General features: G+C 36.2%; 1 long non-coding RNA gene across 1 annotated transcript in view; it reads right to left on the bottom strand.

The window, feature by feature from the left end:
- The window catches only part of LOC108505176, a 599,626-nt gene extending 583,831 nt beyond the window's left edge, over positions 1-15,795 (bottom strand). Inside the window, exons 1-2 of the long non-coding RNA XR_001877411.1 lie at positions 15,697-15,795; positions 15,278-15,385 (exon numbers count right to left, since the gene is read on the bottom strand). This is a non-coding gene — a long non-coding RNA (uncharacterized LOC108505176). The remainder of the gene's footprint in view (positions 1-15,277; positions 15,386-15,696) is intronic.
- Between the last annotated feature and the right edge of the window lie 1,814 nt (positions 15,796-17,609).

Raw genomic sequence — 17,609 nt, 5'->3', positions numbered from 1 at the left:
GCTGAAAATCTACAGTGAACATAATTTCATATTCTACACTAGTAAAACAAAAAGAAAACTGTTTCTTCACAGTGTGGATATGTTTGCTTGCTTTTTTTTCTCTTTTTAAACTTATTTATCTATTTCCATCCTTGTAGCAAACATGTTCCTGATACTTTTTCTAAATGTCTCCATACACATGAACAAAGACAAAAATGATTCATACACATTCTGAAAAAAAAGCCATGACCATCATATGTAACAAATTTACATTTATTTCTTTGTTTCAGAAAACCAACAGTCTAAGTGAAGGTAACAAAGCATTCAGTTTATTACATATGATGGGATTATCTTGTTTGAAAGAAGTAACATATCAGGAACTCTAAAATTGCAACTCTTTTATTCTCAGCACTTTGACCAGGAATCAATACTGTAGTTCAGGGTCATGAAGTCAAAAGTGATCTCAGACGTCATTTTCAGCTGAACATAAGTGCATTTAAGATCATTATATTTTGGCTCCTATTTTAGCAGTTAATCCTCGCTCCTGAATACCAACCATTCTTAAACAAACCAAAACAATGGAAAAAAGAAAAATGAGCAAACAAAATTTTTTCCAGTTGAATTCATGTTACTTCCTTTCCACAATCAAAACAAACAAACAAACAAACAAACAAACAAACAAATCTCAACAAAAACCAACAAACCAAAGCCTACAACCACTTTCTTCTTTTACAAACGGGTGATTTATATCAGCAATACTGTGCATTGTATTACTTCAGCTTCACCTTTTCTGTTTGACTGCATAAGCATCTTCAAATATAAGTAAGCCATAAAAGAGACTTGCATACAGAATTCTGCCACTGTAGCCATTATTTAAGAGACCTTCTTGCTACTTAAAACTATTTATATGGAGGATGACATAACACAGTATTAGTTATTTGAGACAGGAAAATTCTTTCCTATTTGAGAAAGCTTTTAAATTAACAAATGTTCATTACAAATGGCTGTTTTGCTTAAGCCATTTGATATCTGATTTGAGTTCTGTAATACTAGCAAAAATCGAAAACATGCCTTACAATTTTCTGATCTTGAACTATTTAACTGAAAAATCAGTGAATGGAAGACATCATAGTACCACAAGGTCACATCATTGCCATTTACTTATATAACGAGGTATTAGAAATGCTCCACCAAGTCAAAAGTCTTGGAACATAACGATATGCCAGGGATACAAGAGTGTGATGTCTCGATATTGAAAGATAAAGTTTATTTTGAAGAAAAATTTCCATGTCACTGAATCAAAAGAAATAAGCTGCATCCTTACTTTATCATTTGCACTTCAAAGATGTAAACACACAAAGATTTTACTTCTATGTTGTCAGGGAAAAGAAAAAACATTGTGTAGCTTCCTCTTTCAGTGTCTCAGCACAGCTTTGCTAAATTACTTAAATAATACTAGTTTTCTTAATTTATAATTCAAACCATATGTCAACCACAATAGGAAGAAAAATTCCATTTTAATCATGTTTTTCAGTTCTTATACTTTTTCAAAAGTTATCTTTGCAAAACAGCGTTGGACCTTCTGCTTAAACTGGTATCTTCATTAACACCTGAATTCCTTTACATAAATTAACTGAACTCTAAACTATGGGCCAAGGTAACTACTAACTATAAATTAATTCCTAAGACTTTAGTACTTCTAATTGGGGACTGATCTTTTAAAGTTCACCAAGCATTTTGACAGCACAAGTTAAAAATAGGTAATATCTATACAAATTAAAAAAACCTCCAAAGAGAGAGATATAATGGAGAAAAACAACAACAAAAAGAAAAGTAATCATCACTTTATTCAGAAAAAGTACAAGTACAGCCTTTGTCTTTTAAGATGCTGATTTGAGTTATATGTTATGTCATTCAAGTGAACTGGAATTTTTGCTCTATAATTAGCTCGGAACCAGAACCTCGGTGTTTTATTAGAAAGGTGTCAAGTAATTTGTAGGTTCTGTGGTTATAACAATCTGGGACACAAAAGCAAAAAAGGTTCTTTTTAGAGTCTTACCACAAAAGTGAGATGTTTCTAGAGTAGCCAGCCTCACTTCTATGTGCTTACAATATGCTTTGGTGTTCCTTGGGAGTGACTTGCAACCTCTTAAGAGAATCTGCATTCTAAGCTGAATTGCAAACCAACTGAATTGTGGTTGGTTTTCATGACACTGGCTTATGACCACATAACAAGGAGTCACTCATAAACAAAGAGTAAATATTTCCATTACAATAGGTGGCATTTAACATCCTATCTATTTTAACAGGGAAAAAAAAAAAAAAAANAAAAAAAAAAAAAAAGAGAAAAAAAATCAATGTTATTTCTCAGTCTCCCTAATCATCATTCCAGCACATATCCAAGAGTATAATTATAATGCAGAATCATTGAAGGTTTATCATCAGCAGGACCTGGGGCTTGGTACTCATTTCTGCTGAGTACAAAGCCCAAGGGCTCCTTAGATCATGTTGATTTTATAGCCTCTATATTCGACAAGCAACCAGTGTGTTTTATGAGGTAGATCCAGGAACTGAAAAAACTGAACTGTCCCTGCCTATCAAGCTACCAGAAAGAAATTTCACTTTTCTCCTCAAGTAAGAGAGAAAGCCTTATTAAGTCAGCTAATTATCACTGAAATTAAGTTTGTAGGAGGAACTGTTGTCCTATTCAAACATCGTTAGAGGTTTTTAGTAGCAATTTTCATAATTAAAGTTATACTCTTTCTATGGCCACTCCAAAATTTAAGCAGATGGGATAGTATATCCACTGATGGAATCATCATCCCTGGAAACACTCAAAAAAATATGTGGATAGGGCAATTGAGGACATGATTTAGTAGTGAACATGGTGGTAATGATAGGTGGATATTTGGACTAAGTGATCTTCAAGGTGTTTTCTAACCGTAAAGATTGTAAATGCAGGATACTCTCCGTCCCATAGCATTTTAAGCCAATATAGATATCATCTGACCTTGCTACTGCAACTATTTGACTAATATAACACAATACAACACACTGCGATATTTAATAATGATCTGTGCATTTCTAGTGCACAAATGCTTTAATTAACACTTTTTGAAATCTTTCCAATCATTACATAATGGCGGGAGGAAGAGGAGCACACTATGTGTCAGTCTTTCCTCAGAAGCATATATAAAATCATGTTATAGCCTTTTCCAAACAAAAAATAACTGCTGATCATCATGAAAATATACTAGAAAATGAGCAATTAGTACTTAAAACAATATAAATTTACTGGAAAGACTTGAATAGTTTCAGTTTGAAATATGCATCACTGGAATTACGGAGATTTCCTTTGCATTTTCAATAATTCTAACACTAATGATGTTTGCTTTCAAATACTATCACGAAAGTAAATACCACAGACAATTATATCTCACTTTACAAGAGTTGTTCTAAAGCTGAATTAACATTCCAATCTGATATTCTGGGGAAATTTTCTTTCACCATGAATTTACACACAGTGTGTATTATAATAACTTTCCTTTTTTTATTGCAGTTTTGGGAGTAAGATGTGCCCGTAGCTACAAGGATATACCAAACATATTAATTTGTATTTTTATAATCAATCTAGAGTTTAATATACACATCTGTTTATGTGGTTTTTTGTGGGTTTGTGTTTGGTTTTTTTGGCATTTGGGGTTTTTTTCTCCTGTAAGAAGGGATAGACACCTATATAACTGTTTAAACACCTTGTTTTGAGATTTTACCATTTCTCACTCCTACAGAGCTACACTGGATAAAACTAAAATTACACTTACATGTCATCTTTTTCTTCTTAGGTATATATTTTATATTTTATAAAAAACCAAAACAAAAACCCCTACCAATCAAAACAAACAAACAAACAAAAACCCCCCAGGCATTTCTGCTTAATGATATTGAGAGAAAAAGTTACTCTCAATGTTAATATGGACTATGAAATAAAATAACACACACACACTCTTAATTATTTAAGTAGTTCATTCTTCTTAATGTTCAAGAGAAGAAAACTGAGCTCCCAATTCATTACCAACTTTGATTGAAGTCAAGATAAACAAGCTGAACATGATATCCTTCACAAATTCTTACCAAGATGTTCTTCCTTTTACCTGACTAGTTACAGAAGCTGTAGTCAAATAATCATCATATTTCAAAATTTACACAACAAAGACTCATTTTTTACTTAAGAAAGTATTGGATGAGGAGATGATGATAACACTGTTATTATATCCTTAAATGTTCATTCCACAATTCAACATTAATACAACAGCACAATTGACCTCTAAATGTTCTCACATGTTCACCAATACAGACTCTCCCCCTAATTTCTCCCTCCATAGAAAAACCCCAACAAACCAATAAGAAACGCCATTGCATTAGAAATTAAGAAACAAAAATCAATCTGCAACAAGTAACACAATATTTCCTGCTCAAAGAAACTTGGTGAAATACGTATAGACTCTCAGATCATTGCCAACATTATTTTCACCTATTATGACACAACATACCTTTGGAAATTACCATATCTGCTGTGTGAGAACTGATTTTAAAAAATACATTTTTAGTTATTTGTGAAACCTGAACCTGGCTGTTAAAAATTAGGATGAAACTTACTACCACAGAAAGGTTCTTGCACACATTCTTCTGTAAGGTAGCCTTCGCATCTTAGTTCCCTCCTAACAATGCTAAAAACACAATGTAATAGCAAAACAAAAAAAAAATAATTACATTGTTTACTTTGTTCCTATATTTTCTCCTTGTGTACTGAGCAAGAAAATAAAATCTACTTCCTCTGAAATTTAAAATGTGGTCTTGCTTTCAATCACAAGGCATAATCATAATTATTATTAACATAATTATTAGGCATCCTCTTTGTTATCCCCCAAATTCCACCTGGCTTACAACTTTTATATGATTCAAACATAAATGACATCAAAAGATACTGTACTATTTTTAGAAACACAGAGTGAGGTTAAGTTATGAAAATCTTAACTTGGCATAATATATTTTATTTGTTTTGTCTCCCCAAGCTAGTAAAATGTAGACAACCAGTGAAACACCTTAAACAGATGTTACAGTTTGCATAACTAAGAAACCACGCTACAGGCCATATATATTAACAAAATCATACGAAACAATACGGACCAAGTTTTCCTTGGATCCTTTTTTCTGCTCATCAATTTTCAAAATCGCTTCATCTACTCTTTATGGAAAATGTTGCTGGCTCAGAGACAAGATCTATACTCTTGCCTTTCTAAAGTCTTGATAGATGGGTTACAATCAGAGACCTCCCCTCTAAGAGCAGTCTCTCATGCATGCTAGTTGCAATATCCTTTACTAAGCAGAACACTTACAATTTCTTTTTCAACAGTCATTTAATGAACATAATATCCAAGTGACTTTAGTAAATGCAGATTGATGTATCTCCAACTTTTGTCCAAAGCAAATGATGTCAAAATTTAGATACAAATAGTATTATCACCATAAGATTTATCTTATCAACTCTGTTTATACCCCAAAATCAATAGCCCTGACCTCAGAAGAAAATACTACTGCCAGTAATCTTTACTGGTTGCATAATGGTCAAAATGTCAATAATACAAAAACAGAAAACACACTTCACCTCGATATATTTATATTATACAGATCCCTAGGTCCATCTTCTCTTTCCAAGAAACAGAAAAAGGTGACCTACCAAAGTAGCAAATAAAAAAAAAAAAGGCAGTGTGATATTACACAGTTCATCACATTTGTCTCAGAGGCACCAGCATAGTGTCATAGCAGAAAAGCACAGAATTTGATTCTGTGGATGGACTATAATTAGTAGCATAAACTTCTGGACTCTATCAGTCTGTATATCATTGACAAAAAGGGGAAAAAATATAACAAAATAAGCAATCAAAAACCAACATATAACCTTGTTTCAGAACATGAAGACAAGAATGATGTCACTTCCAACACACACACATTAATACAAGCATGATAGGATTTCTAGGATGTCTCCAAAATATAATTAATCTAATTATGCTGATAGCTAAGCACAAGTGTTGATTAACGGAGCTCTCTCCGTTAGCATCAGATATAATTAGCATATCATGAAAAAATCCTTGCCTTTGGGAAAGGCAAGGAGGAAAGACAAAGTTCTAGATACAACATCAGAATACAGACATGCACAATTCATAATCCTGAATGCAGATGAACACACAATTGTATATGTTCTTTTTTTTCTGAAATACCTGTATGGGACTGGCTAGATATGGTACAAGAGAACATAGTCTAGGGCTGAGCAGGTACCCTACAGCATCTAAAAGGCATAAGCCACCTCTGTTTAGGCAACTAAATCTCATCCCTAGTGGTTAAAGAAAGCATCATCTGACTTGACACTGCACCAGAGACCTGAATAGAAGGACTACTGCTGAGAATTTCTTCCATTCCTGTTACTTATCCATTTTCTACTCTCACTTTCCTTTCCTTCCTCTTTATGTATTTCTAACAATTCCTTTTTTAAAATATATAATGAAACATAAATTGCATCTTTTTTTTAACAAACCCTGATATAAGTAAACAAAAATGCTAAGTTAAATAAATATCATAATTCATGCCTTCTTTAATTTGTTCAGCACTGATGATTAATAAAATTAACAGAACACAAATATTCATGGGCTTTCTTCCCCCTCTTCATTCAGTTCTCAAGACAATCAAGACCTATCGGTGCAGTGGAGGGGTAAAAAAGTTGCAATCTTTTAACTGCACTTCAGTGTTGCCCAAAGACACTAACACACCCACTTTGTTAACTCCATAACTCCAGCAGAATCCTACCAGTTACTTCTTCATCTCTTGCCTAGATTAGGAAACATCTGATATTTACTTAAGATGGAGTGCTCTTTTTCCCATTTTTGTCAGTTCTAGAAAAAACAAAGTAGGTTAAGAACATCACCCTACTTAAAAACAAATTCTTTTCCCAGGAGAAAGGGTCACTATCTTTAGGATCAGTGAGACAGAACAGAAATCCAAATTATGAGCCGATTTAGTAATAATCAGATATTTTAACCATGTTCCAGCCTTCTGCAAAGGAAGATTAGGAAAACAGGGAAGGTAGGGAAGAGTAGGAAAGGCTGGCCTCCGTGCTGAGAAGAAAAAATATCATTCTGAGCCAAAAATACATTTGGATACTTTCCAATCTATTATATTATACAGAATATGATAATGAGAACACCCAGGGACTTCATTTCCACACCTATAGAAACCTCTGGAAAGCTACAGTTGATGAGGAAAAACAAGTGCTGCAATACAATTATTACTGTTGTGACAAATACAAAGATCACTTTTCTTTATAAACCTAAAATAAAACCCACTATAGGTAGTTTTCAAATGAAAGATTTTAAAATAGGAGAAATTGTGCGTTCTGATAGGGTCAAGAGAGCACCACAACCTGTTTGGAAGTTTCTCAGGAAATTATTCAATTCTAGAATATTTTTTTAATTGCAAATTGTCATCATCATGGCGAGGCTTCGCAAACGAAGATTTGGGAAGGCTCTATCCATATTTGCTACAGGCACGCTGGTGGCTTATGAGGCCAATACGAGACAGACATATCCGATTGCAAAAGGCACAATTGCAAATTGTACAGAAGAAAAAAACAAACAAACAAACAAACAAAAAAAAACCACAAAACAAAATTAAAAAACCAACCAAACAAACAAACAAAGAAAAAACAAACAAAAACCCAAAACCAAAAACAAAAACCGTACTTCCTGACCACTTTATTCTACCCAATGGCCTCCGGTAACATTATTCTTGCACTACTTCTCCTCTTTCCTCATACTTCCATTAGAATCAAAAATTTAAAACAAACTGCACAGGAAGCCCATTGCACTTTGTTCTACAAATGCAGACAAAATTAATTTGACCCTGCTTTTGAATTATTTCTTGGTTCTTCCAAACAAGACTGATTGTATGCTGCTGTTCCAATTATCACTGAGTAAGTTAATTTTGCGGAACACTATCATGGATGTAGGGAGCATGACTAACAGTATTTGGTAACCAGGTTCAGTGACCTACATACCTTTCGGCTTCTCTTGAAGCTGTGCAGTCCACTGTACACTTCCTAGCTGAGGCATCACTAGCAAGTGACAAGGAAAGAGTCTCCAAGTTCAATAACTGACTGTCACTTCAATGAAGTGGGTTTACATGGAAAAAGAGTAGTCAAATCAACCCATCCCAAAGCCTATGCTCTGCAAAAACTGGCAAATGGATTTGTACAGCTTTTTAAGTCTAGCTGCCCAGCATTCTTGGGGGAAAAAAAAAAAAAAGAGGAAGATTAGGACAAATTGTGTGAAAAAGCTATTAGTGTATCTTTTATTCATATGGAGAAAGGACAATTTCAGAGAATAAATGTGTTTAAAACTGAAGAAATGGCTAAATTATTCAAAGGAAACACAGGTTATCACTATATTAATGCAACAGTTCTACTTTTTTTCTTATTTTTTTGTTAAGTACTCCAGTTGGTATGCTAATGATGCCACTCCAAATCTACTAATGTCAAATTTGAAATTATAAGCTTTGCTGGGCAGACCTCTGTTTGTGAAGGAACCAATGATTAATACAACTTTTCATCAGGAATATTTCTATGAATGGTAGCCACATAAATGATAGTACAGGTTATATGCAATGGATTATTTGAAACTCACTTCTATGATTTATCTGTACCTACAATTTTCAGAAAATTACAGACATATGAAAAAGTTCACTAAATGTCCTCTCAAAGAGAAATTTTTGTATATTCTCAAATCCTTTTAGTAACATATCTGGGATATTTCAGTAATAATGATTTAATGTTGATCAAGCCTTTCTCACTACAGGAATTTTTCAAGGTTTCATCAAAACAGGTTTCAGGCCTCAATTCTTATGTTACGAACTCTAATATCTTAGCTATACTGACATTTTGGGAGTTGGTTCCTACTATTATTGCATGAGTACAGTGATATTTTTATGTCATGGTCAAAATTAACAGCCAAAAAAACCACACACTTCCTTCAGGAAAACCTAGATGAAGAAAAATATCAACTGTAATTTCATGATACTATTATGATTTCTGATAAAGACAAAACTCCTTATGGTTTTCTGTCTCTCTGAAGAAGCCTGAGAACGCCATCTGGCAAAACATAGTTGCAAAAGAAAAGGAAAGCAAAACTCATGCAGTCATGGACAGCTTATATGGATTCTCTTTGAATCCTTTCCATTGAGAACTGATGGTGCTTTGGACTTTGTCAACACAACATCATAGCACATTCCTTTCGGTGTAAAAGAAAATCATTCAAGATTGAGACAATGCATCATCCTGTAGGATTTTTTCTGATTGTTAAATTGATGGGATGGATACCTTTATGTCTTTTTACCCTAACGGATGGCAGTTAAGGCATTATTTTGGTTTATCTTTTTGTTACTGCCAGTAATTCTGTAGCTATCCAAGTAAGAGTTACATCAGTGCTCTCCCTTATACTTATAGGCAAGTAATGAAAGTATGTTGTGCTTTATTAGAACTGTCTTTTAAAGTTAAAATTAAATCCTTCAGTGTAGGTTCAAAAGTTATACTGTAAGTGTTCTCATTTAACTCCTGTTCAGGGAAAAAAGATTTAAAATCCATATACTTTAAAATAATATGCTATGGATATAGTTACCTTGTGGAGAATTAATATTTTACTAAAGACTAAGAAAAATATGTTTGGCTAAAAGACTGAGAATGAGAATACAGAGCTGAACTACTTTAGACGCTGTCTTATATAGTACAGAGTCTGGTGATACGATATGCCTTGCACCATTTTAAGAGTGTAGGGGTGAGACAAAGAGAGAGAGAATGTGTCAAAGCTGGAGCAAACCTACTTTGCCTGACATACTCCCACACTGACTGTTAAACTGCTATATGAGAGTCTAAAAATCACTTGACTTTTAGACTAGAGTAGATGCAATTGTTCTTATGCAGTTACTTCTCCTACAGTAACCTTAGGAGTTACTTTTGCCAGAAGACTGGTTGGTGTACACTTCCAACCTGCTGCCACCAGAGGACTTTTTTTCAAGTTGGTCACCTTAAATCAGTCATCATCACAATGCAATTTTTCTGTCACCTATGAGAAGATCATCAGCTGGGAGGTCTCTTGAGCACTCTGGAAATATGAGTTTACCTTACCCACACAGTTTCTGCAACAACTAGAATAGCTAAATAATTCCACTTCCCATCAAACCATGAGCCCTTCTTCATATTTACAGACAATCACCTCTGCTAAAAGCATTTTCTTCTCCAGCCACCTTTCCACTGTGAACAAAAAGCATATGCGCTTAACATTTCACTGCTGAGCAGTGCTACACACACTTTGAAAATGAGCTAGGTAATCTAAAACCAAATAAAAAGCAGCAGCTTGGAGAAAGAGTGATTTCTTGGATGCCACTGTGTACAGCTCTTATTTTTTAAATTCAGGAGAAAAGCAGAAAGCACCATATGCACCAAAACATCCACCTTATCTTTTGAGAAGCCATTCTGAAACGCACCGAAGAATTCAGCTTAAGGACCCTTAAAGCTTTTCACAATAGCTGTAAGATCCCAATAAAGTTGGGTCTGACTGATGCAGAAAACATTTTTCTAGACCCAATGTTTAGACAAAGCAGAGGACTAGGCCTGTAATATGTATTTATTTGTTAATTGGTAAGTATATAAGATCATGTTGCTTACAGCTGGAACAAATCCCCCACAGCATTCTCAGGAGAATCACTGGACTATTTGGAGCCTTCTTCATAATACAAACATACACATCAAGACGTTTCTTTCTCCAAATACATCTCTAAGATCTTAATTTTACATTTACAATATAAGTACATAATCTGGAAAGTATAGTAGTATTTTGAAGAACTTTAAAGGCATTTAAAGCATGCCTGTATTCAGTAAAAATTTAAAACATATTAGTGGTTTGAAAAATTTCACAGTATTGCTGGGAGAAATTTTATAAAATCTATTTTATAAACCAGATTCTGCAGTCTATATTCAGTTAAAATCTCTTTCAACTTGATCTTCAGCTTCTGCATTGACAAAAAAATACACTTTTTAGAAGTGGTTACAAAGTTGCCAATACAGAAATATAGAACATAAGGAATGCATTTTCTTGCACAACAGCCTTCACTTAATATAGCATATTTAATAGAATAGAAATGTAAGATAAATAGGATCATTTCTGCAACTATTGACAACAAATGAAAATAGATATATAACTCAACATAATATTGACCATAAAAACAGTAATAAATTCTCTGCAATTTTCCGTTTACTGTTAGCTTTTCTGTAATTGTTTTCTTATTCTGAATCTTACTAAAGAAGTTACTAGAATGGATAAACTGAAAATCAAACAGCATCTAACAGCATTAATAATGCTTAAAAATTTTTCCATTATGCATTCCTTTTCCTTAATCTTGTGTGTCTCTTTCCTTGTCTTAATTTTATTATTAAATACATTTAATTCTTGTTTGAGAATTAATTAATTCATGACTACTGCTCATAGGAATTTTAAATCCATCTGTTTGCTACTAAACATTTTTCATCACAATCAAATATGTTAAAAAAATTATAGGCCAAATGCACTCCCTGTCAATACTTTGTGACCCTATTTCCATCATTATGATTTCACTGTGACATAAAACCCCTTGTTAACTTTGTCAGAGTTTGTTAGGATTGTAGCTGCAAAACTGTAAGGTGGAAAGTCTAAATGAAAAAGTGATAACATGAAAGCTCTTTAAGAAACTTCTAGTACTAACGACCTCAAAACATACGTATGGCAAAAAAACATCCCAAAGCACCGTTTATACAGGCATTCTCCAGCCCAAACACTTTTGAATCTGAGATATTTCTATGGTCTTTTTGCTTTTCTTTTTCTTTCCCTTTTTTAAAATTGCCATGATTGTTTCCTCCTCCCTGGATAGTTTCCCTAGAGTCCTTATGGCTACTAGTGACGGCAAAAACCTACTTTCCTTGAGTACAGATTAAAAAATTCAAGTCTAAATTACAGATCATCCACATAAATGTCACTATTAAATTTATATTTGCTGGTTACAAGGTCTTTAAAGTGATAGCAAATCAATAAAGCTTACTCTAATTATGTGGGATTAAGGTACCAATCTGTTTTCACACTAAACAAGCTTTGGACTGATGAAAAGTATCAGTGACCTTCGCCAAAATGCTTAACTCACCTGTTTCCCAATTTAGCCAATGATATCTTAGTTTCTCCAACTAGTTACAGTACTTCAACCCTATAGATTTAGCACCCATACATATGAAAGTTATTAATGCTTTATAAGTTCTTAAAAGAGGACACAGAAAGCAAGCTGATTAAAGCATTAGTGTATTATTTAATATTTATCACATTTCCTCTTTCAAAATAGTTTGCACTATCAAGCAGCATGTTTGTTTGTGTACTGTGAATTTCTTCAGCAATGCCACATTTAACAAAGAACAAAGAAGGAATACACTGTCATAATTTTTCCATCACAGTTTATCACCACAAAGTTTGATAGTAGCTTGGTATACTAAATGTTTAATAATGACAATGTGATTTGACTTTATCTACTGAAAACTAATGCAGGTATGTATGATTTTATTAGTAAGAAATCTTAAATAAGAACATTAGAGGAATTAATCCTTCATTCCTTGTACACTGCTTATATATGTCATCATGCCATTATCTGATCTGAATAACAAGAACAATTGCATAATAAAAAACATTACTACTGACACACGCAACTTTGTTATATCAATTTTATATCTTCACAGTAACAGGTCTTTTTAAGTCCTCTGTTGTCTCTTCTGAATTAGATTGAACTGATTTGACATTTTCCTATATAAACAATTCAAGATTTTACATACATATATAATCAAATACAATATTTATCAAACCTAAGTCATGATTTGACATAGGTCATTTCCCACAGCAGTAATTACAGCAAAAGTGGAGTATGTGTTGTCATTTTTTACACAGACACAAAAGTACTGCCAAGACATATCCTAAAACAAAGAATGAAGAGTATGCTCCAAACTAATAAAGCTATTGAGTATGTTGTGATAAAAGCTAAACTAAACAATGTAGTTCCTGTAAGTTTTTTTGTTTTGGTTTGGTTTTTTTTACATAGACACTTTTTTAAACTTTCAACATTGTAATGTTGCGTGTTTGGGACCACCTAGCAGAACTGAAAGCTTAACCTAATAAACTTCTCTGTATGCAATCTCAAAACAGTTCATGTAAATTAGCTGGATATATTATTTTAATGCTTTGCCCACAGGGAATACAACACAAAAATGAGCCATGTCAAATGTTGCCTAGTCACCAAAAAAAAAAAAAGGGAAAAAACAAAAGCTTTATTCTTAACTGAAATGTAAATTCATAGTAATAAAACAATAACAGTAAGATTCCTTACTAAGCCAGCAAATGTGTTATCCTTTAATTTCAGGTTCACAAGTTCATTGGGTGTTTTTCTGTCATAAATGTTACTGTCAATTACCCAAAGACTACTGTAATGTAATATGAAAGTCACCCAGATTCACTGTCTCTGAACTTGTACCCTATGTTTTGTAATTCTTCCTTGCTCTAAGACTGTGAATACCTGAAAGCAACTCTGAATGTCATCCATCTGCTACAGCACATTTAGTCTTTCCTGACTGTATCATATTAATTTCCTAAATAAATTTCGTCTAGTTATCTTTACTGTTGTGACACAAACTGATTTCCTTACTTCACAAAGGAATGCATTTCATTTGACCCTGATAAACTTTCACCCTTGGTGACATTTATTAGTTGTGATTTATTTTGAATTACATCTGAAAATGTAACATGAATTTCACATTGAGAAGTGTATTAGAATATATTTGTAAATGCATGTTTAATGTCTTCTAATGACACAAGTTTATTCTGATTGGGTGAAGAGTAAAGACATAATACGTAAGACAATTGATTTGTATAGTTTATTTACAGTACTCAGTATTCTGAATTTTTACTGTAAAATAACTCAAATTTGGTAAGAATTTGTAAAGACATAAGTTCATTTTATTCAAATTCACATCCATACTCTCCCTATAATAACTACAACGCATGAAGAATTTAAATCCAAGTCCATTTGGCCGGAATGGAGAAAAAATGCTGAAATGCTATTGATTCCTTCCAGGACATTCAAAACACCTGACTCAACTGTATTTCTACTGACATAACACTAAGGTTTTATTTAGGTATTAGCAAACATGAGCAAATATTTCATTGACATACCTGTCATTCTTATTTCTCTTTTCTACCTAGGAAACAGTTAACCCTCAACTACTAGTACTAGATGTTTCCTCTATCAGAGAGGCAGCAAATGTCAATAACAAGTCCACCGTCCCAAGAGAAATAATGTCTCCGAAAGTTCTCCTTCCCAGATGCAGATATATTTAGTGCTGAACAACACCTAACAGCAGACTCTTCATGACATACCCTTATTTTATCGTTTTACCTTCTGTCAACTCTACAGCTCAGCCAGCAAAACACAGTCTCACTGCTCATGAAACCCTTTTAAAAGAGTTTATCTTTTTGTTTCCCCTACATCTTTCTCACCTATTGAAAACAGCGTGATCAGTACTTTTGAATATGTCCCATAAAAGCACTTAGAAAGCAAAACTATTGTCTGGAACTGTCATCCTCATTATACATACTTTTATATACATAAAACTTGATGAAAAATTTAGAAACTTCAGAAATGTGAACTAAAAATACTTACAACTGCTAAAAATACTCTCAGTATCTGTAACTCAGGCAAATTTCATATTAAACTGAATGCCCCATCACCAGGCATTACTTTGCAGGTCAGATCATGCTGTAGAACCCTCCTGAGGGAACACGTCTTTGTTTAGATATTGTCTGTAATCTATCAAATACCTACACTCGAACTAAGGTAGACATTACACAATACATGCCACACTCAGTTTCTTTAGACAAGTATTCACCTACAATTTTCTTTTCTCATAAGAGACCAGTAAAACATTTAATGCATTTTCCCACTGAAAACAGTTCAAGCTACCACAGCCTCCAAGTTTCTCTTTGACCAGCATAGTAACCTGAAAACAGAAATATATGCATGCATATATATATGTATATAAAAATGTGTGTCTGTGCATACATATGTGTGTGAACGCTAGGAAAAGGTTTGGAGGAGCCCGAGAACATAGGGACAGAAATCAAGCAGATTTACTTACTAATGCTGTCCGCTCGGACGTCTTTGGAAACCTGAAGGAGTCTCCGCTTTCCCCTCCTGCCAGTCAGGCGCCGCGTTGTGCCCCTAGTCCACACAGGCCCAGAAGGAACTGCAAAGAGAGAAAAGCACATGCCATATCAGGCAGTTCTGTTTTGATGGGATCCAGCGCCGTTGCCGCTAGCTCCTGGGGGTATCTCTGCTTTCAGAGCAGACTCCGACAAAGAGTCATTCTTCCAAGGAATTTTTTTTTTTTGGTCACAGTGATTTAAAAAACAAAAAAACAACAACAACAACGAAAAAAAAGGGAAAAAGAAAAAAATAAAAGAAGAAGAAGAAGAGGCTTCCTGGGGCTCCTGCACCCTAAAATTTGCGGGGGGGGCGAGAGGAGGGGGGCTGACGGGGAAGGGAGAGGTAAGGTACCTGCAACTCTCTCCGATAAGGCCGGCAGAGAGAGAGAGGGAGGGAGGAAAAGAGAGACGAGAGGGAGGAGAGAGGGAGCGAGAGAGGGGTGGGGAGGCGGGGTGGGGGGGTGTGCGTGTGTGTGTGTCTGTGTCTGTGTCTGTGTGCGCGGGGCGGGGGGCGCTGGAGCGGTTCTCTCCGCGGGTGCGGCGGCCGCCGGCTCTCGGTGCCGAGCGCTGCCGGCTGCGGGCAGGGGGCACGGCGGGGACCAAGGCGGGGGGCGCGCTCCCCCGGGCCCCGCGCAGCCCCCTGCGCCGCTCAGCCCGCTCACCTGCATTTCCTTAACGAGCCACTTGATGGCCGGCGGCGGCCCCCGGGCCCCGCCGCAACTTTGGCGGCCGCGGAGCCGCGCCGCCCCCGCGGAGCTGGGGATGTGGATGGGGAGGTGCCGGCCGCGAGGTGCCGCGCCGGTAGCTGCCCGCGGAACTTTGCGCCCGGAGGCGGGTGAGGGGCTGGGGGGTCCGGGAGGGCGCGGCGGGGGCTGCGCCGAGCCCCGCGTGTGCGCGCCGCAGCCGCGCAGCGATCCCGGGGCGCGCTCCGCCACCCGCCTCCCCCGGCGCTGCCTCCTCCCACCGCGCTCCCCGGCGTGTGCCACGGGAGTGAGCTCCTCGCTGTTAATAATAATAAGCCCCATTCCCGTCTTCCTCTCTCCCCGAGAAAACAATTAATAATGCATTAAAATAATGCACCTTTAAAGCCGCTGGCTGCGATAATAAAATAATAATATTACCACTACTTAAGAGAGCGCTGATGTGGATGTGGTGGCGAAGCACGTTTTCCTATCATTCACACCCAAATGTGAGCACACATTCTGCTTCTGGTATTCATAAGTCCCTCTCCCGTACCAGAGCAACTATCATTGTCACCATCAAAGAGAAAGTCTCCAAAGCTGAGTGGAGACATCGAGTCCCCAGGTGGCTGTTGTGGCTGGCCTGCAAGGAGGGCACCCTTCGCCCTCTTCCGTTCGCCCCAACAAATCTCATCGCTTCCCGTCTTTTGCTTATACTGGTGGGTTAAGCATTGTGTTTGGCCCTTTTAGTGTTTTCCCTTCCGTTCCTCCCCTGACGATAGTTTGTGTATTTTAAATAAAGATTTCATTCTGCCAACCCGCAGGAAGCTTTTAACAAGATGCAGCTGAGCGTGTCGATATCTTATATCTTTTTACTGCTGCTCCGACGTGTACATCAACTCCAAACTCCCTTCTTTTCTTCTCTGCCTGATACTGTAGCATGTCAGAGACGGCGGCGGCGGCAGCCGCAGAGCTCTGCTCCCGGTGGGCACTTTTACTTTGCCCTCGAAGTATCTCCCAGCAACGAGACCCGTTGGAGCCCCCTCCTCTCCCCCCCTCCCTGCTTCTTTACAGAAAAATGCTGGGGTGATTGCTGTAAGGTTTCCAGTTCCACTGATAACACAACACTGTCTGAGAGCAGAAGGGGGGGCGGGGGGTGTGTCGGGATTTTCATTCTGTTTAGAATACAGTTTTGTGTTTGCGCTATTTTTAATTAAGATTTTTCCAGAAATAGATCCCATCGAGATTTAATTTACGAAGGTATTTCTAACGCAGGTCAATACTGTCTTCCAAGAGGAACATTCACAATCATTTGCCTCCCCACAACAGTGCACAAATGCTTTTAACAGACGGTAAACCGTTTATGCAAGACTAAAAGAAGGGATTTTGTTGTTGGGGTATCTTCGTGTTTCATGAAGTTTGATTGGGGTTTTTTGGGTTAGGGGTTTTTGTTGTTGTTTTGATTTTGTATGTTTGTTTTAATTTTCATTTCATCTGCATTAAAATAAAACTTTGTTCAGTATGCCAGGTACATCTTTATTGATTTCTGGGGTTTAAGAGACGCTTCCTCCCCCCCCGGGATTTT

The sequence above is a fragment of the Lepidothrix coronata genome, unplaced genomic scaffold, assembly GCF_001604755.1.
Source record: "Lepidothrix coronata isolate B3197 unplaced genomic scaffold, Lepidothrix_coronata-1.0 Scaffold185, whole genome shotgun sequence".
NCBI classification, from domain to species: domain Eukaryota; kingdom Metazoa; phylum Chordata; class Aves; order Passeriformes; family Pipridae; genus Lepidothrix; species Lepidothrix coronata.
The sequence above is the reverse complement of the archived record's forward strand: the minus strand, read 5'-3'. Positions and strand labels throughout refer to the sequence as shown.